Source organism: Ambystoma mexicanum, chromosome 1q, assembly GCF_040938575.1.
Source record: "Ambystoma mexicanum isolate Mex_15411 chromosome 1q, UKY_AmexF1_1, whole genome shotgun sequence".
NCBI lineage: Eukaryota > Metazoa > Chordata > Amphibia > Caudata > Ambystomatidae > Ambystoma > Ambystoma mexicanum.
This window is the reverse complement of record NC_090922.1, coordinates 1251926941-1251947332: the sequence shown is the minus strand read 5'-3', so window position 1 is coordinate 1251947332 and position 20392 is coordinate 1251926941. Positions and strand designations below refer to the sequence as shown.

Below are 20392 nucleotides of genomic sequence, written 5' to 3'. Positions count from 1 at the left end.
TTCACGGCAATCACTGACCACAAGCCCCTACTACCAATCTTCATCGGGTCATCGGCGCACCCACCAGCCAGAATCACCAAGTGGCTGCTACACCTCCAGCAATATGATTTCGAACTTGTCTATCAGCCGGGCAGTGGCAACCCGGCGGACTTCCTTTCGAGACACCCACGACCAGCCACTCAGCAGGAAGTTCTGATCACCGAAGAAACGGAGGAACACATTTGTCAAGTGGTTCGCACCATGAGGCCCAAAGCGGTAAACATTGAGGACATTGCAACAGAAACCCAGAATGACCCCTGTTGCGACCTGGTAAAAGATGCCATCATGTCAGGCAACTGGAAGGAATTCATGACGCACACCCGCAACAGAACCGAGGGGGCTAGGGAGTTCCTATCCGGCATGTTCACGGTTCGACAAGACCTCTCAATCACCGAAGGAGGGCTCCTGCTAAGGGGAGATCGCATCATCATACCCCCAAGTTTGCAAGAAAGGATAGTAGCCCTAGCGCATGAAGGACACCAAGGTCTCGCAAGAACAAAGGCCCGGGTCAGACACAGGGTGTGGTTCCCTCACATCGACGATCGAGTCGAAGGCTTAGTGAACACATGTTTGCCCTGCCAAATAACGAGTGGGCCCCCAGATCCAGAACCGATTCTGTCGGCCGAGCGCGGCCGGGCACGATGGGAAGCGATCAGTATTGATTTTTGCAAAATCAGAGAGGGTCTACATCTACTGGTGGCAATCGATGATCACTCACGCTATCCAGAGGTCGAGATACTGGAGTCCACCGCCGCGGAAGTGGTCATCCCGGTGATAGAAAAGATGTTTGCCACTCATGGTCTGCCCACGACCATCAAGAGTGACAATGGACCCCTGTTCACAGGGGAAGAGTTCAAGCAATATCTACAGGAACTGGGCATCAAATACCACCACATCATGCCGAGGTGGCCACAAGCCAATAGGGACGTCGAGCGGTTTATGAGGACCATCAATAAGGTGCTCAGAGTATCAAGGGCAAACGCCAGCCCGTGGAAGATCGACCTATACCGGTTCCTGCGGAACTATCGGGTCACCCCACACAGCACCACGGGCATACCACCTGCTGACCTCATGTTTGGAACCATCATCAAATCGTCGATTCCCCATCACCCAAGCAGGACCCCAGATGACGTCGATAATGCACGCATGGAAATGAGGAGAACACGTGCCAATGCTCACATGAGTGCCAAAAGAAGAGCAAGGCCGTCCGACCATCGAGTGGGTGACCAAGTCATCATGTTGCGAAACCCCACGAAGTCCAAGCTAGACACCAGGTACGAGGAACTGCCATGGACTGTCAGCAACTGGCACGGGACCATGATAACTGTGACCCGGGGACGTCGGAAAGTGACAAGGAATGCCTCCTGGTTCAAGCCCGTGCCCTGCACTCTCTGGACAGATTGCGAGGGGCCTCAAGACGACGACAACTTACAACAAGACAGCGAAGAGCTGGCGCAAGACCCAGAGGATGAATCCGTATGGGACCGCAGCTGGCAACCAGAGAGCCTGCCCGGCAGTGGGGACATATGCAGTGAAGGTGAGCAGATTCACGAGCCGAGCGGGGACAGCCCCCAGGGGAAGCGGTATGGTCTGAGAACCAACACGAGGCCGCCAGCGAGGCTGAATGACTATGTATGCTGAGCAGGACACCGTCGCCAAGCATCCCACACAAGGGGGAGCTGGTACAGTGTGAAGAGAGAACTGTGTCAGGAGGTTGAAGTTGAGTATGTTGATTGTGTTGATGTTAAGTTTATTTGAAATAAAGGAGGAATGTTATATCCGCCCTACGTCCCGCAGCGCGGTGACGTAGGGCCGTTTAATAAAAGCCCCGCCCCCGGCAGTGGGAGGCAGTTCCGGGCAAACCCAGCACAGCGTGTGGGTGTCTTTTTGTCCGCGCTCCGACTGATGCCGCGCCCCAGGCCGCGCGGCCTCCTGGACCGGTGCCAGCCCCACATGCGGGGTCCTCCGGAGCACCGGCATACAACATATACCGATAGAGGTGCTGCAACTTGGGGATGTTTGCTAGTGCTGTGCCATTTGACATGCAAGTCACTCCTTGTGAATGTTCCTGTGCTCGTGATTCTGTATGTTTCTTGTATTCATGTAGACTTCCTTCCAGAGAGTAGTAATCCATTGGCTCTATTTAGATACAAAAGCAGCACTAATGCATAGACTCGTGCTCTGGAGTCCTCCAGTGGGTCAAAAAGTTGTATTTTTCGGAGGTTTTAATGGTGGTTGATTGCTTTCTCAGCTAATTGATCCATTTGGCTTGCTAATCAGATAGGATGCAAGGAACGGATTGGAGGTTTAGGGCTTGCCAGGGGCTTGCTTTGTTTCAGCCAGTTTCACACACTCACATTCGTGCTCTTATACGAAAGGAGAGGGTGAGCCATTGTCCCTGAATGTATATTAAGACAAGGGCATCCATCAAAAATGTACGTTTTTCAAGCAAGGACACTTACCTTGTCCAACACTGGAAGGATGGCAGCCTCTACACTGCATTTCCTGTAGTCCCCAGAAATCATTGTTATGATCAGAGCACCTTTTAATGGTCATAACGCCACCGAGATTTCAATAATTATGCACGTAAAGCGTCTGAACCAAGCGTTTTTTGTTTTGTTTTGGAAAATTGAAATTTGTTTTTTTTCTTCAGTTTGTTATACGTAATGGTACCAGCCGAAATCACTACATGAAGCGGCGCAACAATGCAAGAGCACAGACGTGAGTGAAATCAACATAAAATCTCGTTTAAAGAGTCATTGCTTACTATCACTAATTGCCACCAGGATGGTTTACACTGAGAATGGTTTAACATAATTCGTCAAGTGTTCTGCAACCGAGATGCACCATTTTTTACATTATTTATTTACTTATTTGTACATTTATAGCAGCGCACACAGCCCATGGCCATCTAGGCGGTAGTTACCATTAAAAAAGACATACATCCGAATGACTCAGGAATGGGTCAGTGTTATCAATTGAACAGGAGAGTTTTTAAGTGCTTCCTGAAGATGTTGTAGTGTCACCATGTGTGACACTATTTTAATGAAGCGCTTAAACATGGAGATATGTGCAGACCATCCATTTGGAAAATACACAAGTGTGAGTTATCACATTCAGACACTTGGAGATGGGGTAGGTGCCTAAGAGCTCTTTGCAGATCCTGACTGCATATTTAGTGTCCACCCCTGTGGACAAGCCTCTTTCCCCAGAGGTAAGATTATTAAATGCATGCAAACATCAATGGTATGCCTGTGAGGGTTGACCAAGATTTTTAATTTGGAAATGCAGTATGGCTCCTTGCTTAATTATAAAAGAAAGCTGACCACATGTCATCCGTCGAGTTTCCTATTGACACCATGTCGTCAGGATCGCTGTTTGCCAGTTCTGACTTTAAAGTCAATAATAGAATCTTTAGACCCACCCACCAAACGACAAGATCCAGCAAAGTGCTTTGGGCAAAAATGACAAGAGTGAATAAAACTGTGATTGGTGATACTGGGTCCTTTGGCTACTAAGTTTCCGAATTGCATCATGGCATGTAATTAAGTTCCAGAAACAACATGCTAGTTCATTGTTACAATGGTTATGCAAGACCTAAGCAAGAGGCGATATGCATGGCTACTGAGTGCACTCATATGAAACATTTGGCGGTAACTTTGTGCTCTTTGCCACAAGAACCAAAAATCCATTATTTCACCGTTTGAGGAGGGTAGGTGAAATCCTCAGCGGCAGCTGGAAGTCCAGGCCTAGAAGTTTTTACACAAGATGGAAACAGAGCTATCATCCAGACCCACGTTGCCTCTGTGAGTGGCACCTGCTATGACCTTGCCAACGTAGGCAAGTGCAGAGGTACTATCCGAAGAACAACTGTAAATTCATGTTTATCCCCTGCACATACCAGAAGTGACCTATGTTACCTATCACGGTGATAAGTAGGACAAACTACCGCCAGTCAACCCCTCCAAGGAAATACAGCAAAGGATACAATGCTGATGCATGGAATAAGATGATTTGGCTGAAGGAAATCTAAAACATTGCCCAAGTGAGTGCCGTATGCCTTCTCCTCAGTTCTAATAAATGACTATTTGCCGCTGTGCCACAGAACACACACACACACACACACACACACACACATACACCTGCAGCTGTCTTGCTTGGACCTTCAAAGGAGTGATGCAGTATAATGAGTTAAAATGATATTTAATGCACTTTCTCTATGACTAGATCTGCAGGTTCATTGCTTTCCTGTGGGGAAACCACTGTTATTGCTGCTGCATCGTTGGACTTAGGTCATATCTGGCTGCTGTGTGGCCTTACATCTGAACTGAGTTTTGGCCCCAGTTGGTCCTCATTTGGAGGTCATAGGGACACAATTTACAGAGAAATCTTGGACCTGTCACTTCCTCATGTTGGATGTTTACAAGTGGTTTCCATGACATTCTTTAATCCACTAGGAACCAATGCAGACTGGTTTGGCATGAGACTGTTTTTCAAGGACAAGGGCTAGATGTGCTTCTCTGTTTTGGACCAATCACATTTCTTTGGGTTTCTTTCTACGGGCCTACTATGAACATGGCACTGTAGCTATCCAATCTGCTCATCAGTAAGCCTCTGCTAAAGATGTCTTTGTGCTAATGCTGAAAAAAGAGTAGAACTGTTTGTAGTTTGTGCAGTTGGAAGTGTGATCCTTTCATGACTGTATCAATATGAGGTTGTGACTATGGGGTGGAGCAAAAATATATTAACTTTAGGATTGGCAACTTTGGATACCGAGGAAAATTCAGAGTCTAGGTCATAAGAATGGGAACTGATTGGCAGATATCTTAGCTACGATGCATTCGTCAATGTGGGCTTCATTTAGGCAATGAGACACTTTCTTCCAGTTTTGCATGTGTGAACATGTTTTGTGATATTTTCTTTGTATGGGTGATGCTCTGTGCCATTTTGAACTGAAAGAGGATTTGGATCTCAAGGCACATTAGCTTATAAATGTGCAGTATCAGGAGATGGTAATGTCGATTGGTGTGTGTATCGTGCTCAGTGGTTCTCACAGTGACCCTCCAGGACCTGTGCATGGTGTAGTGTTTTCCTCTAATTCGACGTCTACCAGTTTGGGCTACTGAGAACTCTTTGAGAAAAAGGAACAAGTTTATTTCAAAGTGATGTCACAGGCCAAGATAGAACTCAGGGTGATGAAGCAGGACTCTGTGGCTGAGAGTGGAGTATGCTGCAATGAGATCCAATATTAGTATGGGTGGGCAACGCTCAGCCCCCTAGATGTTAAGGCCTATGGCTCCAATGACACCTTCCAGTTGACTGTTATGGCTAGGGATGATTTGGAGTTGTAGTCAAATCACCTGGAGAGCCGCAGATGCCTACTCCTAGTGCAAATGCTGAAACGTAGCCCCTGCTTGGAATGCTAAGTCAGACCTTCCAGTAAGGTGGCTGACTCTCCTAAGTCCCTCTACCTGAATGAAACCAGACTTGAAGATTGTGCTGTATCTGGTGGGCTCCCAAGTACGGACTGGACGGCATTTCCGGGACTTCACTAAATGCTTATTTTTCTAATAAAAAAAGGGTCCAGGGCCTCTTCACGCCATAGGGGACCATTACCTTTTGAAACCATCAGATTGGTTGTTGCTCTTAAATGTGAAAGGTATTTATACCGCGCACCGTCGCCAATTGAATTGGTCCCCCGACGCTCAGGCGGATCTGTAAATAAGAGGTGGGTGGGTTAGGTTAGTCGAGTGAAGAAGGAGTAGGAAAGTGAGAAAAGTGATGTGCTTTTGGCGGCTTCAGTTCAGTTTTCACCGTGCGCTGAGCTTTGGTGTGAGTATCGGACCGATACGAAACCTTGTGTCCTGTTGGTGCGTTTTATGTGTTGTTTGCTGGTTGTTGTTGCGGTGTGGTGAAGTGCGTGCGATTTGCTGGGAGAGAGAGGGTTGTGTGGATTTTAGGTGAGTTAGGTATGCAGAGATATGAGCTTGGTTTAGTAGGTTGTATATCCTAGGTTATTGCAGGACTTGTTCCATTTAGCTGGCATTCTTGTAGGTAAGCTTATCACCACTTTCCTTTCTTGTCCATTTTATAGTTGTGAGTGATGGCGTGGTGCGTTCCAGGCTGAGTTGTCTTTAGATTTAGTGTAATGGGACGGGTTGTGTCTGATCACCCTTTCTAGTGATGGTGGTGCGGATTGTCAGTCTCCTTCTCCCTTGCTATCTATTTAGTCGGTGGTCTGTGGGTGCAAGTGTGTAAACTGGGATAGGGTGCTATTGGTGTTCATCCTTGTCCTTCCGTCCTGGTCTAGCTGTGTATTCAATCATTAGTTTCGTCCTGTCATAGCTATCTCTCTGTTGGTAAGCTTGGTATGTCGTATAATGTCTTCCTTAGATTCTGTTTGTAGTTGATTGTTTGGTGGTATCGGCACTGTTTTCCTCACTCATCATAGTTTCAACTATGTATATGCCCCTGTGGGCGTTTTCTAGTTATGCAGTGAAGAGCCAGGATTTGAGGAGTTTTCTCAATAGTAGGTTATTTCTTTTGGTACATATGTCCTTTGGTAAGTCGTTCCAAGTTCTTGGTGCAAGGTGAGAGAAGGAAGATCCTTTGAGTTTTCTTTTGTTGTAGGGTTTTGGTTCCAAGCGGATGTCGTTGCTTGATCTGAGTGTCCTTGTTGGGTGATGTAGGCTTAATTTGTCTCTCAGGAACTCTGCACCTTGGTTGTGGATGGCTCTGTGCGTGATGCACATTGATTTTAATTTGATTCGCTGTTTTATTGTTAGCCAATGTAGTGTTTTTAGCGCTGGTGTGATGTGTTCAGTTTGAGGAGTAATCTGGCTGCCACATTTTGCATGCATTGTAGCTTTTTTAGGAGCCGTTCAGGCATACCCAGGTATAGGCTCTTGGCGTAATCTACTCTGGACATGACAAGAGCAATGACGGTAAATGTTTTGTCGGTGAATGACAGGAATGGTAAAATCCCTTTTACTGCTCGCAGGAGAAAGAAGCATTTCTTTGATAGAGTGTTTACTTGTGGCTCTAGCATAAGTTTGTTGTCTATCAAGACACCAAGGTTTTTACAATCGACGATGGGATAGGCAGAAGTTGAATAATAACGGAGAGGAGGATGATCCTTGTGGTACTCCGCACGTGGATTCTATTGGGTTGGATTTAAAAGGTTTCATCCATATGGTCTCTGTTCTGTTTGTTAAGAAGAATTTGATCCACAGTGGGGCATTTTCGGTTATTCTCAGTGCTTCCAATCGTGTGATGAGGATGTCGTGGTTCACTGTGTCGAATGTCGCTGAGAGGTCTAGACGTATCAAGGCAGTACTGATGTCTGAGTCTGCGTTTGCTTTTAGGTCATCCCAAATTGAGAAGAGTGCTGATTCCGTTCCTCTCATTGGTCTGAAACCTACTTGTGCCTGGTCTGGTAGGCAGTGCTCTTCTACGAATTCTTGTGTTGTTTGGTATATGTGCGTTTCAAGCAGTTTAGCTAGATACAGGATGTTAAAGGTTGGTCGTTAATTGGAGAGGTCTTCTATATTTCCTGCTGTATCTTTGAGTAGCAGCCTGATGTGTGCTGATTTGAAGGATTTGTGGTACTTTCCCTGTTGAAATTGAAAGATTGAGGACATTCCTTTGGTATTCCAGGGAATACCACAGGAATGCCACACGTGATTCTTCATGGGCAGTAACTGTTTTTTTACACTGCCACGGCAGTGTTTTATAGGCATACATTTTGGAATTTGAAAAAACTGGAGGAGATATTGCAAATATGTGGAGTGATCAGAATGCAACTAGAGACCTAGTGCAGAAGTGGACTATTGGCTGCAAGTTATTTTATTGTTTGGGAAATCTGGATCAAGTGCTTATTGTACAAGTGTGATGACACTGACCACCTCACTAGCAGCTTGGTCAAGTTGGTTCTTATGAAACACTTTGGTTTCAGGAGTGTGGCCTCAGAGTTTGCTGCATTTCGCAAAGATCATTTAACCTGGGAGGGCTAGTCCCCCGTAGAAAAGATGACCAATCACCCTGACATTTCCTTTAAAGGATAAACCTTCAAGCCTTTATGTCCTGTTTGTGGAGGTGGCATTTTATTTTGCTGAGCCAATTATTTTGAATGCCCTCTCCATATTTACATCTCATGCTGCTGAACGGTCTATTTTGCCGGTATTCCTAGATCTGGATGTTTCGCATTGGGAAGGGCATTGCAAATGAATGAAGAGGGCCAGGCATGCATTTTGAGTCATCAATCTACGTGCCCAAAATTCTTAGAATGCTATCTCACGTTGCTATCTTGGCAACAAGAACACACATTACTTATTATCATGTCAAGGAAACATTAGCATCTCTGGCCATGACAGAAATATTCTATGTTTTCCATGAACAGTCTGTGAAGGAAACGTCTTGATCCAAGAACACCATGATTCAATGCGACATGTTTCAGAAAACATGAGACGACTGTTGCTGACTCTATATGAAAGCAAAGAATACTGTAATGATGTGGTGACGTTATCCTTGGATGCTGATAAAGCTTTCGACCGTATTGAATGGACCTATCTTTTAAGTACATTGAAAGGTTTTGGTGATACATTGATCAGATGGATAAGACTGCTGTATTCACGGCCAACTGTTTGTGTTCGGACTAATGGCATGAGCTCGGGCATTTTTGAACTTGAGAGAGGCACGTGGCAAGGCTATCCACTGTCACCGATTTTGTTTGTAATCGCCATGGAATTGCTGGCTGTGAGGATAAGAGAGGAGGATAAAATTGAGGGAGTACGCTATGGTGCAGCCTACCAGAAAGTTTGGTTATATGCGGATGACATGTTGGTGGTTCAGAATGTGGAGAGCTCCGTTCCTGCGCTGATTGAGTTGATCGTTGTGTTGAACAGGGTTTCCGGATACAAGATCAATTGGGCCAAGTCGGAAGCGCTGCCGGCATCAACCGCTTGCTCCGTTTTGAAGATGAGGAGCTTTCCATTTACGTGGTGTCCGAATAAAATGAGATACCTTGGAGCTTGACTTGAAGGGATGGAGTGCGCTTAAATTGAGTCTCTGGGGGAGAGTGAATGCCATCAAAATGACATCAACACCACGTATTGACTATGTGCTTAGTGTGCTTCACCTGGACGTTAAAAAGGGCTACTGGAAGAAAATTGAGAGTTTAATCCGGTCTTTTCTCTGGGAGAACAAACAGCCACGCCTCAGTTTGTGGAAATTGCAGCTGCCCCAAGAATGTGGGGGTTTGGGGGTCCCGGATTTTGAGAATTATCATTTGGTCCTTGGGGCCAGACATCTGGTTCCATTTATTGAAAATTCGGAGGATGTCTGGACGCTGGCGGAAGCAAGTCGTTCTTCTCCGTTGCCACCTAGGGCTATGCTGTCCATGGTGGATGGGACTGGTTATCGGTCATTTCCGCCGACAAAATTCCTGAGAACTTGTTGGAGGGAACTGTGGAAGAAGATTAAGCGCAAGCCTATCTGGCTGAATCAAGGTGTATTGCTGAATGGGAAGCCGCTATTGTGGTTGAACTGGCTCCTGAGTGGTGTACTATGGCTGAGTGATCTGTTTGAGGACGGCAAATGGATCAGCTATAGACGACTTTCACAAATTAAAGATCTCAGAGACTGTACAATGGGTGAATACAGGAGATCGAGAGGTTTGCTGCGGAACCACGGAACTGGTAATGGCGGTGGAAGGCAGTTATGGCTGCCTGAATATAAGGCAAAAGGTGGTATGGCGTCCAAGGTATATTGAACTCTGGGCCAACAGTATACACCAGCAGAGGGCTTACTATCCAAATGGTCTGAGATCCTGGGCTCCGACATGTCTGAGAGGTGGAGGTTTCTTTGTAAGAACGTGACCTTGACTTCCGTTGATCTTGGAGAACAATCCAGTGCTTAATTTGTGGGGGTGGTTGCCGGTGCCCAACACCGGCACTCTTTTTTGGGCACCGGAACTCATGCGGGGCCAGCGCACGTGCAATTGTTTTGTTTGTTCTTCCACTTTGCTTAGCTTCGATTATAAATCATTGGGATTGGTCATTCTGATCTCGATCTCTCTCGTGCTTGCAGGTTGCAGGCCATGGCTGGCTGGGCCTGGGAAGGGCCAGCAATAGCAATGAACAACAAACTGTTACAAACAACAGCCAATGAAAACTGCCATTCTGTTGTTACTATGCAGTATTTGATACATTCTGTATAGTAACACAGAATGTGCAGTTTTCATTGGCTGTTCTTCTGAGCCAGTGAAATTACATGGTGACGTGTTGTTGTTGCCACAGGAGGCAGCGCGGTGCCACCTTCATTTCACAAGTTACTGTGAAGTGAAGGTGTCAAGGCGTGGCGTTGTCGGTCCTGACTTGAGAGAGAGAGAGAGCTCACTTGTTGTTGCGTGCGGTGCAGCCTGAGCCCGTCACAGTCAAGTGATCAGGCAAGGAAGGCCCAGGCGGCGGCACGGTCCCCTGGTGGTGTCCTGACTGTCCAGGAGTCAGGACCCCACCAGGGGCCTGTCCGTGCCCGCGCTTCTGTCTCTGTGACCTGTGTGCAGTGTGCTGCTCACTGCAGTCAGTGCCAGGCCCAGGCCAATTTCTGTGACCAGGGGCTGCCGGCTGCCGCAGACTGAGTTGGATGACTCTGTCGCGTGCGGCCGGGCCGTGGATGGTGCCCAAAAATATGTTTTTTACTTTTTCCTTTGAAAACCTGACCTTCTGGCGCCCCGTCCCACGGAAGGTAGGTTTTTAAAGAAATAACTTATTTTAAGTGGCAGCTGTGGCCCATCACTTCGAAAGTGATGGGCCTCAGCCGCCCAAACATACATTTTTTCTTTTAAAATCTTACCTTCCGTGGGGCCGTTGCGCTGTGCATCTATTTTTGTCATCATCAGGCTCAGCATGGCCGTGGCAGTGGTGGCCCCACGGAAGGTAGCCTAAGTGATTGAGGCAAGGCAGGGCAAAGCCCAGGACTGGGCGGGGCATGGGCAGCAACGTGGTCCCGCTAGTGTCTGTCACAAAAGGAATGAATTGTCGTTTGCAACTTTGGCCACTTTTTCATTGGTGTCAAGCCCGACTCGAGACAATTGTATGCCCCAGTCCGACCCTGGACTGCATTCATCTAAGCGAAACATGAACTGTGAATTTTTGCCAGGGTGTTTCCGTTCTTCCTTTTAATGTTATCGGCCTCATTAGTTCACAAATGAGCTTCAGCGAGGGGACCCGGAACGGTGCAAGTATTGGGCCGAAACCGAACCGGCTGCACTTCGTGAGAAAAGCCCATGCAAAGACGAACTTCTGAAATGCCATTCCAGGCTTAAAGATACACACATGGAAACTAGACGGGGATAAACATGGTGCACGTGCCCACTAATCTGTCGTCATTCATAAAAGCACTAGTTGGGTATTCGTTAATAATTCTCAACCGTCTTTTGCTGTCATTTTATTACATAATTCCAGCGCATGTTTTCTAGCCTGATGTGTGGTTTATACATCAGATGTGGCCCCTTAACCTGGTTACAATACGCTCCGAGCATGTGCTCCAAATGAAAGCACATGCAATCCTCAAATAGGAATCCTCAGATAGGGAGGTGGGTGTCTGTTACACCCCGCAGTTTAGTGAAGTATGTCAAGAACATGTCAGTGGGAAGGATATATCCGTATATGCATTCTCCTCTGGCTCCTGAATATTGGGTGACAAAACATATTTTGTTTTTTAATATGTGTTAAGGTGGAAAGAGGCCCTAAAGCAGAAGTAGCACAGGCCATTGATTTCACAACAATGTCTTGCAGAAATGACTTTTTCCAAGTAATACAACACCATGCTCATGCTTGAAGGAAGGGTGAAGGGGGATGCATTTATGAGATGTGATGACTGATAAGGGCTTGAGAGTAAATTTATTACACAAAACACCTGGATGAGGTGACTGAAGAACGGGCTGAGGGGAGGGTGCTCTTCTTGGAGGTAAGCTATTAACAATCCTTGGTGTACTTTAAAAGACTGTCAGATGAGGCAGAAGGGGTAGAGACAAATACAGTGCAACAGTGACTGAAACAGAATACATTTTTATTTATTTGCATTTTTAAAGCGCTCACACAGCCCGGGGGCATCGAGGCGCAGTTACGGGAGGAGCATGTCTTAGTTACATATTTACTACTAGTCTGTGCCAGCAGTTGCTGCAGCACCAGACATGTGACATGGAGCGGCAGCAGTGTGATGGGCTGGTGGTGGGGCGATTTAGGTAGGTCTAGCACTGAACTGGTTCGGCCGGCGCGCCCGCGCTTAGGGTGGCGCCCGGCATTATGGGGCCAATATGTTTTGGGCACTGGCACTTATTTTTTTTACAAATTAAGCACTGACAATGCCAACAAATCAAAATTCTTAATAGGGTGTTCTGGACTCCCCAAAGACTTCATGTGAGAGGAATGATTGATTCCGAGGCTTGTTGGAGATGTAAGCATGAAGTTGGCTCCTTTGAGCACTTGATATGGGATTGTTATGAACTGAGGACATTTTGGAGGAGTGTCACTGAGAAGATTAATGAGGTTCTATTGTTGAGAGAGGATTTTGATTAGAACACTGTCATTTTAGGAGAGGATGATAAAGTGGAAGATCTCACTTATCCACAGAAATGCTGTTTTTTTAGAGCTGCGAATTCAGCGAAAAAAGAGTTCTGCGAAAATGGAAATGTGAAGAGAGGCCGACCTGTTCAGAATGGGTGGAGGACTTGAGGCAGGTTGCAAGGATTGAGAAGGTCATCCTTCGCAGAAACAAAAAATGAAATTGTTTGATCAAATGTGGGGTAGATTTTTAGAAGGCATGCATTACTAAGTTGGTCTGTTTTACAGTTTTAATCCTGTGAAGGTTTGGGATGGTAGTGGGAGTATAGATTATTTGCGATTAATTCTACTGTTTCAATGCTGATAAGATTGAAGTTCTGTATGTTTTTTGTAAACTTCAATAAAATTAATAATAATTAAAAAAAAAAGAAACACTTTGGACAACAGCAGGCTTATTTCAAGCAGAAACATTGTCTATGGAAGTTCCAAGCTTCCTGGCTGTGATGCAAAGATAATTCAGCAAGTTACATTTTATTGAGTTTTATAAAACATTCACAGCAAGAGTTACGAAAATGTGGCCATATATTAACATTTGGATTGATTTCATTAAAAATGTCAGATTGGAGTTGAAGGTTCTGATTTCATGAGCAAAAAACAAATGTGTCATATCTGACCAGAAATGTCAGTGTAAAAACATCTGAAACAATGAACAGATCACAGGGATGCTTGACACCACCAACAATTTCTTAATAGATATATGAATACCCATCCAAATCCCTCATGGAGGTTATGCTGGTAACTTTGCGACTATGAATAGCACTGTTCATTCTAGAGATTTTGGGTGATAAATAAAAAAAGATAATTTGCAAATCCTACGGTTGTATTATGTTCAAAATATAAAACCACCGTTCAATTTAGTTTACGAAGGCATTCCAACTAGCCCTTTGACAGTTAAACCAATTGCCCAGAGGCGTTACCAGGGGCAAGGGGGGCTGAGGGGGCTAAAGCGCTGGGTCTTTTGTTTGTAGTCCCAGATAGGAGCTCAGGTGATACAACCAAAAAGGCCAGCTAGGCCCCAGCTCCAACAGTCCCGAAATTAGCGTATCCCTGGATCTTTTCCAGATCTAGCAACACCCTTGGCCCACAGTACCTGCTTGCCTGTATTAATACAACTGAGCAAATGATTAAAATGGAAAATATTTGCCCAGAAGCACTCGAAGCAAGCATAGGCTACAAAAACGGTATGAGGCATAACAGTTATCAATTAACTAACTTCATTGATGCTGTACCGATATTCCAGAATATTCAAATTGTTATAATTGATGAGTCAATCAACAGGGCATATATAACATGGTAACAAGTAATGGCCATCCAATAGCTGTAGCTGACCTGAGTGCCAAGATGACGCAACAAGTAAACATCAAGAAGCATTTAATCAGGTGAATCGACTTTCAATGATATGGAGCAGAGACATGCTAAGTTAAACCAGAAGGGACATTTAATCTGGTGCTGATGGTGCAAGACGGTATTTATGTATCCATATATATGCAGCCAGTTAATAGAGGGCTTGATCGCTTGCAGGTGATTCTTGGCACTGTAGAAGCTTTACTGGTGTAGAAAGGCAGTGGGCCACAATGTTTTTAGCCAGTAGGGAATATTATGTTCCAAGAAATATTAAGAACCAGATGAAAATGTTAAACGACTGCACATAGATCCCAATTCCAGTAAGAACCTGTTCTTTAGTATTGCATCCTGCACCTAAAAGGCTCATGGCAACATAGCCAGGTATTTGTGAGTGGATTGTAACTGATGAGGAAAGTAGATTAATGATTTCATTCAAGATGTTGGTCCAGTTCATAAAGATCTCTGTGAACATGCAAACATTTTATAGCTCTCGAAATTCCACTCTCCTGGCTACTGCCATATGTTCTTTCTTACCAAGCAAATGCAAGGTCAGAGAATCAATAGCAGCCAGAAAATGTAATTCCACATAATACAATATTTTAGTGTCGCCATAAGAAACATTTGCCTGTGCTATTCTGTGGAAAAGAGGGAGAAATATAAAATCCTTTCAGGAATCCTCAGACACAAAAACAGCTCCTTGAAAACTGCCTTGGTGTGATCTTGTGGCGTCACCTTGTACAACCAATATTCAATGAGCTTTGGCTTTTCCCAGTTAAAGTTCTCATATACCACCTCTTTTTGCAGGTGGTATTCTCGTCTGAAGAATGGGGCAAGGAGGGTAACAGAAACAGAGTGTATGAACGAGAAGGGCTACCTGGCATAAAACATGTTGATCCACCATTGAGATATCTATATTACTTTAAAGTAAGACTTTCACAAGTTTGCTATTCTTATCGAGTCCCTTTTCGATACTGTGTACAATCATTGTCCAATGGGCTTTGGCTTGTCTCAGTTAATGTTCTCAATTACCACATCGTGTTGTAGGTGGTATTCTTTTCGTACCACAGAATCTTAGGGTCCGAGATTCACCCAAGTCTTTTTCTGAAAAATGAAAGGCAACTAATGAGTGGCCATCCCTTTTCCATCTGTGATCCTCAACTTAAATTGTCACTTCCTGCTGCTGCCATATGTCAATTCACAGGGGCACAAAAATATATGGATCTGAATATCAAAAGGCTATTTATGAATTGCTTTATGTAAAACCTCTGTGGTTTATTGAACTTGAATAATTAGTGTTTCTGAGGCCACATTTACAGTAGTGGCATTTGCTGCAGTTGAAGAAACCTTTTAGTTGTTCAGGTAAACACATTGTCTGTGGAGGTTATATTCTGGATTTCACTAGAAGCAGGGTTGTCCCACTCGCTGCCGCGAGGACCAGCAACCTGACGGGTTTTCAGAATTTTCCTTTATTGATATTCATGAACATTTCCTTTTTTACATACATTTAGAATCATTGTATGCAAATTTATCTTATGAATATTAATGATGGGTATCCTGAAAATTCGACATGGATCCGGCCCACGAGTTGGACAATCCTGTTAGAGCATTAAACCTGGGCCTATTTGTGTCCTTTCATGAGCAACATCAATCATACCATTTCTGAATATGAATTCTGCCATCACAAAATACCCTTGCAAGTGGCGGACTATCTGGGTCTCATAAGCCTTGCATTTTGTTCTATGATGGTAACACATCTAACCTAGGTTTGTAGATGTAAATGAAGTGGCATGGGGAGCCATGCTAACACCTGGGGCACATGCAGGATATTTATTTTGGAGGTGGCACACATGGGAACAGGAAAACTATCAGAAATGTTTTTTTTTACAGGAAAGACATCAGGCAAATGAGGTCACAATCTCAAATCCCTGCCCTGCTTCGAGGACCCAGGAGAATTGCATGATCAAATGTGCTGAATGCGGACATCAGTTGTAGGAAAATCAGTGTTCTCATATTGCTGTCGGACACTAGTCCCATACATATCCAGCACTGATACCACCTCAGACTCAATGTTATGTCAGGGATGGAAAATTGCCTCAAGAGGATCCACCATCCTTTGTTCCTTGATAAATGTCTCTAATTACTGTGCCTCTGAAATCGAGAGGTTTTGCAGGATATGGGATTTATAATATGGATATGGATTCATCTGAAGTTGGCATGACATAAACCATCAAAAGTTGGCTTCTTTACCATGTGTGCAACAATTGCTAAAAAGTGATAAGGGTTAAAGTTTCTTTACTGGCAATCAGGGACTCATTGTGAAGAATCAAGATTCTGTTTTCGAGAACACACATTTTTCATACTTTATTACCAAAGTAGCTTGCTAGTTTATGACACAGCTCAAAGGTAGCTATGTATTTTGCTATGTTAAATGATTTTAATACAATACAGGGAAATATACTTTAGATATGTTGGAAGAAGAGAGGAGGCTTTCTCATGTTGCTTAAAGTTATTTTCCAAGATAATTTGCACAAAATAGGCAAGAATATGTGCAGCGCGTGACACTTGCACATGTTTCTTGCTTGGCCATACCAATAAGGATCTAAGAGGACCATTGGAATCTTTAATGAATATATGTATGCATGGTACTTCGATCACTTATTTTTGGAAGCTCCCCTACCGCAATGCTGGGTCCTCTCTTAGTAATATGTGCCCACGTAGCTCGGCAAATAGAGTGCCGCTTGTCTCTCCTAAACTGGCTAGCTTGTAGGTCACATGAAAGGCTACCGATAATCAGTGCAGGCCACACAAGATGGGCATGAAACGGTCTAATCACAAACATTTTTCAGCATTAGAAAGGCAAGGTTAGGTAACGTTTTCAAGTTTAAAGTCCGGCGGGGTTCCTGGGTCCAAATGCATCAAGATTAAAATGTGAATGGGCATTACAATACTGTTTTCTGTTCAAGGGACACACTTTTTATAATTATCTTCCTTTTCAAATATGGCATGAACACACTGATAATTTTCATGAAATCCTTAAAAACACCGATTTTAAGTCAGAATTTGATCATTTGAACCCCCATGATTTAGGTTGTTGTGTGATGCCCATTGCAGCTTGCTCTTTAATTTTAGGATCAGCGTTTTAAAACGTTTGCTTTATCAGTGCTTTATACTATATTAAATCATTAAATAACGAACGTACTGATGCTCTACATAACCTCATTTGGGTTAGGTACTGTTAGGGATTTTAAAGATGCGGCACACTCCAGACCAGGACTCTCTCTACTGGCCAGGGATGCAGCGCACAATAAAACACTTAAGTTTATTGCATTCAGATTCAATTTTTGAGAAGGCAGCCAACCAGTCTCACCCCCCCTCCCCATTAACGTACACCACGTGTCACAATAGACCATGAACCAGGCCACTGTGTAATAATGAAATATTTATTTATTTTTAATTTTGAATCACAATCAAACACATTAAATATAGGGCAGCAATCACCATTGTGGTGTTAATTACACAGTAAAATGATAGGATACACTTAGTTTAACCTTCTAACATCAGATACACAATGCACAAATGAATGAATGAATGAAAGCAAGATTACTTTTTGGGTAGTATTTTCAAATAGCACCACAATTAGGTATTCCCCCTGCAACACTCTGTCAAACCCTTGTTAACCAGGTTTTGTGTGGGTGGAGAGTAGTAGCATCAGGAGTCAGGTATACTAGGCAACAATCAGAATAAAAATCAGACCTAAAACCCCTGAAGGGGAGGCAAAAATTCAGTCCTTGAAAAATGAGCAAAATGGCATTCGGAATTACTGAATAGTTATTTTACATGTGCCGTTGAATGGATAAGGCAAGAATCTGTGTGGCTGTACTAACGAGGCAAGAACATTTACAAGCTACGAGGCAATGTACTAACAACAGGCATACTGTTTATAAAATCGACTTTGGAAGAAAATACTGTGCAGCAAGAATCACACGTGGCATAATTGCAATTTCTCAGTTTTTACATGTTTAATTAGGCGAACAACTTCAGAAATGACCTAAACAGACATAATCGGAAAGGCACATAACAGGTATGATACTAAAGTGAAAGGGTGACTCTTGATGGGGACAGTATGGGATTCTTTGTAGGAAAAGTACCTCAGATTTTATAATGAAAGCAGTTACACAGGCAAAATCGGTTTTAAGTGGAAAAGGACAGGTTCTACTGAGACTACTTTTTTAGTGGCTAGATTATTACAGAAGGACACTGCCCGCGAGAAGGTTAATTCGCAATGTTAACCCATTCAAGCCATGTGCCTCTTTATATGGGAATTAATAAATGTATTCCAAGTAGTACTAAGGACTTATACAACGGACTGAAATGATTTGGAACGAATTGAGTTAACACACAGAGATTAAGACAGATTTTCCTAAGGACAGGGTACACAGAGGATTCTGACAATTGAAGAATCTACTAGCGTATTTATAGGATTTCTATGGGATTGGACATAATACAAGGTAACAAAGCAATGGATGCAGCTTTTTGGTTACTGGGGAAGGATGATACTTATGAAAAAGCACTTGAATGGGGTAGTTTGGACAGCCAGCTGGGCCTCCGGACAGCGGGACAAGGATCTGGTCACATGGGCAACAGCTGGGCTCTCCTCTAGGGACACAGCGGGGCAACTGGGGTCTGGTCTCAGTGTACAGCGGGGTGCATCAGCTGGACAAAGCAGGTCTGGTCACTGGATAATCCCAAAAGGGGTCAGCAGCCTTTCCCCATTTTTCCCTGAATTATTGGGATTTTTGTAGGGTTTAGTTCTGGATGGTGGTTCTGCCTGGATAGGAGGTACTACATGGATCTGGATCAGCTACCCCTTGCTTGGCACTGGAGTCTGGAATCTTTTAGGGTGAATGTGGAATGTCTGGATCTCTGGATGTTGATTTTTGAACAAATGATTCTTGAATACCCGCTCTCCCTAAGCTTCCTCCTTTTATAAACTGGATGACATCAGAGGATTTTTACTATGTGGGCAGAACTATGCTAGACCTACCTCTAAGAAGGGATAGGTTAGTCTGTGGATGTCGCTGCCTCCCTGTAAGCAGATTGGACCCAGGGAAGTGACATCAGCTTTAGGGTGTGTGTTTTATGGTGTGCATTGTTATACCACAGTTACTTTTGCCAAAATCAGTTATGACACAAAATGCTATTTTTTACAATTGTTAGCCTCCTGAAACTAAGATATGCAGATCCCATATTTTACAAGGAATCTACCATTTCAAACTCCAAGTTTGTACGATGCTGTTTTGTCTTTCTGGCAATCTTTTGTAATTTCTATGGAAAATGCTTCCCCTAAAATGTTTAAAATGGATACACGTAAGCCTATTACTATTGGGCATATTTTCATTTAACTTTCACAACTGTGTCACGTACGCTTTTTCCAGAAATGCCACTTTAATGCCATTCGCATCCCCCACATGCTAGGATAACCCACATCGTCTCATTTTAATTGTGTCAAATTTACATTAAAACCATCCTAATTTCACAATACTGCGTTTTCAGATCACTGAAATAAAAATCTTAAGATAAACAGTCTTTTAAATGAAGTATGCTGGTTTTGTTCCCAAAAGTGGGCAGTCTTTCCAACCGCCCAGACAAATGTCTTGCTCTGGTCAGCTTTGCCCAGAGGTTGCTATGACTCCCTTTGATCCTAGGCAGTTGAAGCTAAGGAGAGGTGTCAAAGGAATTCACACTTCAGTGACAAGGCTGTCCATTGTCCCATGCTGCTGCAATGTCGGTCAGTCTGACAAAGTCACCACTTCTCACACCTCTGGGCCTTTCATGTTGTAAACAAACCTCCTTTCCCATGGGGCTGGTACATTAGAAGTGCCTGCCTTTCAAAACTGGTTTGACAGCTGGGCCTAGCTAGGATGCTGAAGTTCTTTTTGTGGGGAAAAATAAACTACACAGAGTACAATTTACCTATATTTTGGCAGCTTTTCTTCTCAACATATACAGTTTTGTTTCTGGGCAGGTTACAGTATTATTTCCATTTAGCTCATGCAATGTCAATTCACTGCTTTGCAGAGCAGTGTAACACGGGTTCATTTTACTTTCCCTGGTCATTTACAAATGCAATTTTCCTCGCATCTTCATTCTGAACATTTCCCTAGCTCTGGTCAATATCTTACACACAGGAATATGTTTGAAAAATTGGTTCTTTGAAACTGACACCAGTCAAAGGAGAGGGACAGCTTCTCTTGAAATGTTTTGCGTATGTTACTTTGTTTTCACAGTAAATGCCAGCTGTGAGGGCTGAAATGGAATTTCTCTGCTCTTCACAGATTTTGCTTGACACAACATGCCATTCAGTGAGGAATGCCCCAATTTGCTGG

General features: G+C 43.9%; 1 protein-coding gene across 6 annotated transcripts in view; it reads right to left on the bottom strand.

The window, feature by feature from the left end:
* LOC138545302 (FRAS1-related extracellular matrix protein 1-like) overlaps nucleotides 1-20392 on the bottom strand; it is a 1530918-nt gene that overhangs the window by 833240 nt on the left and 677286 nt on the right. The window lies entirely within an intron of this gene.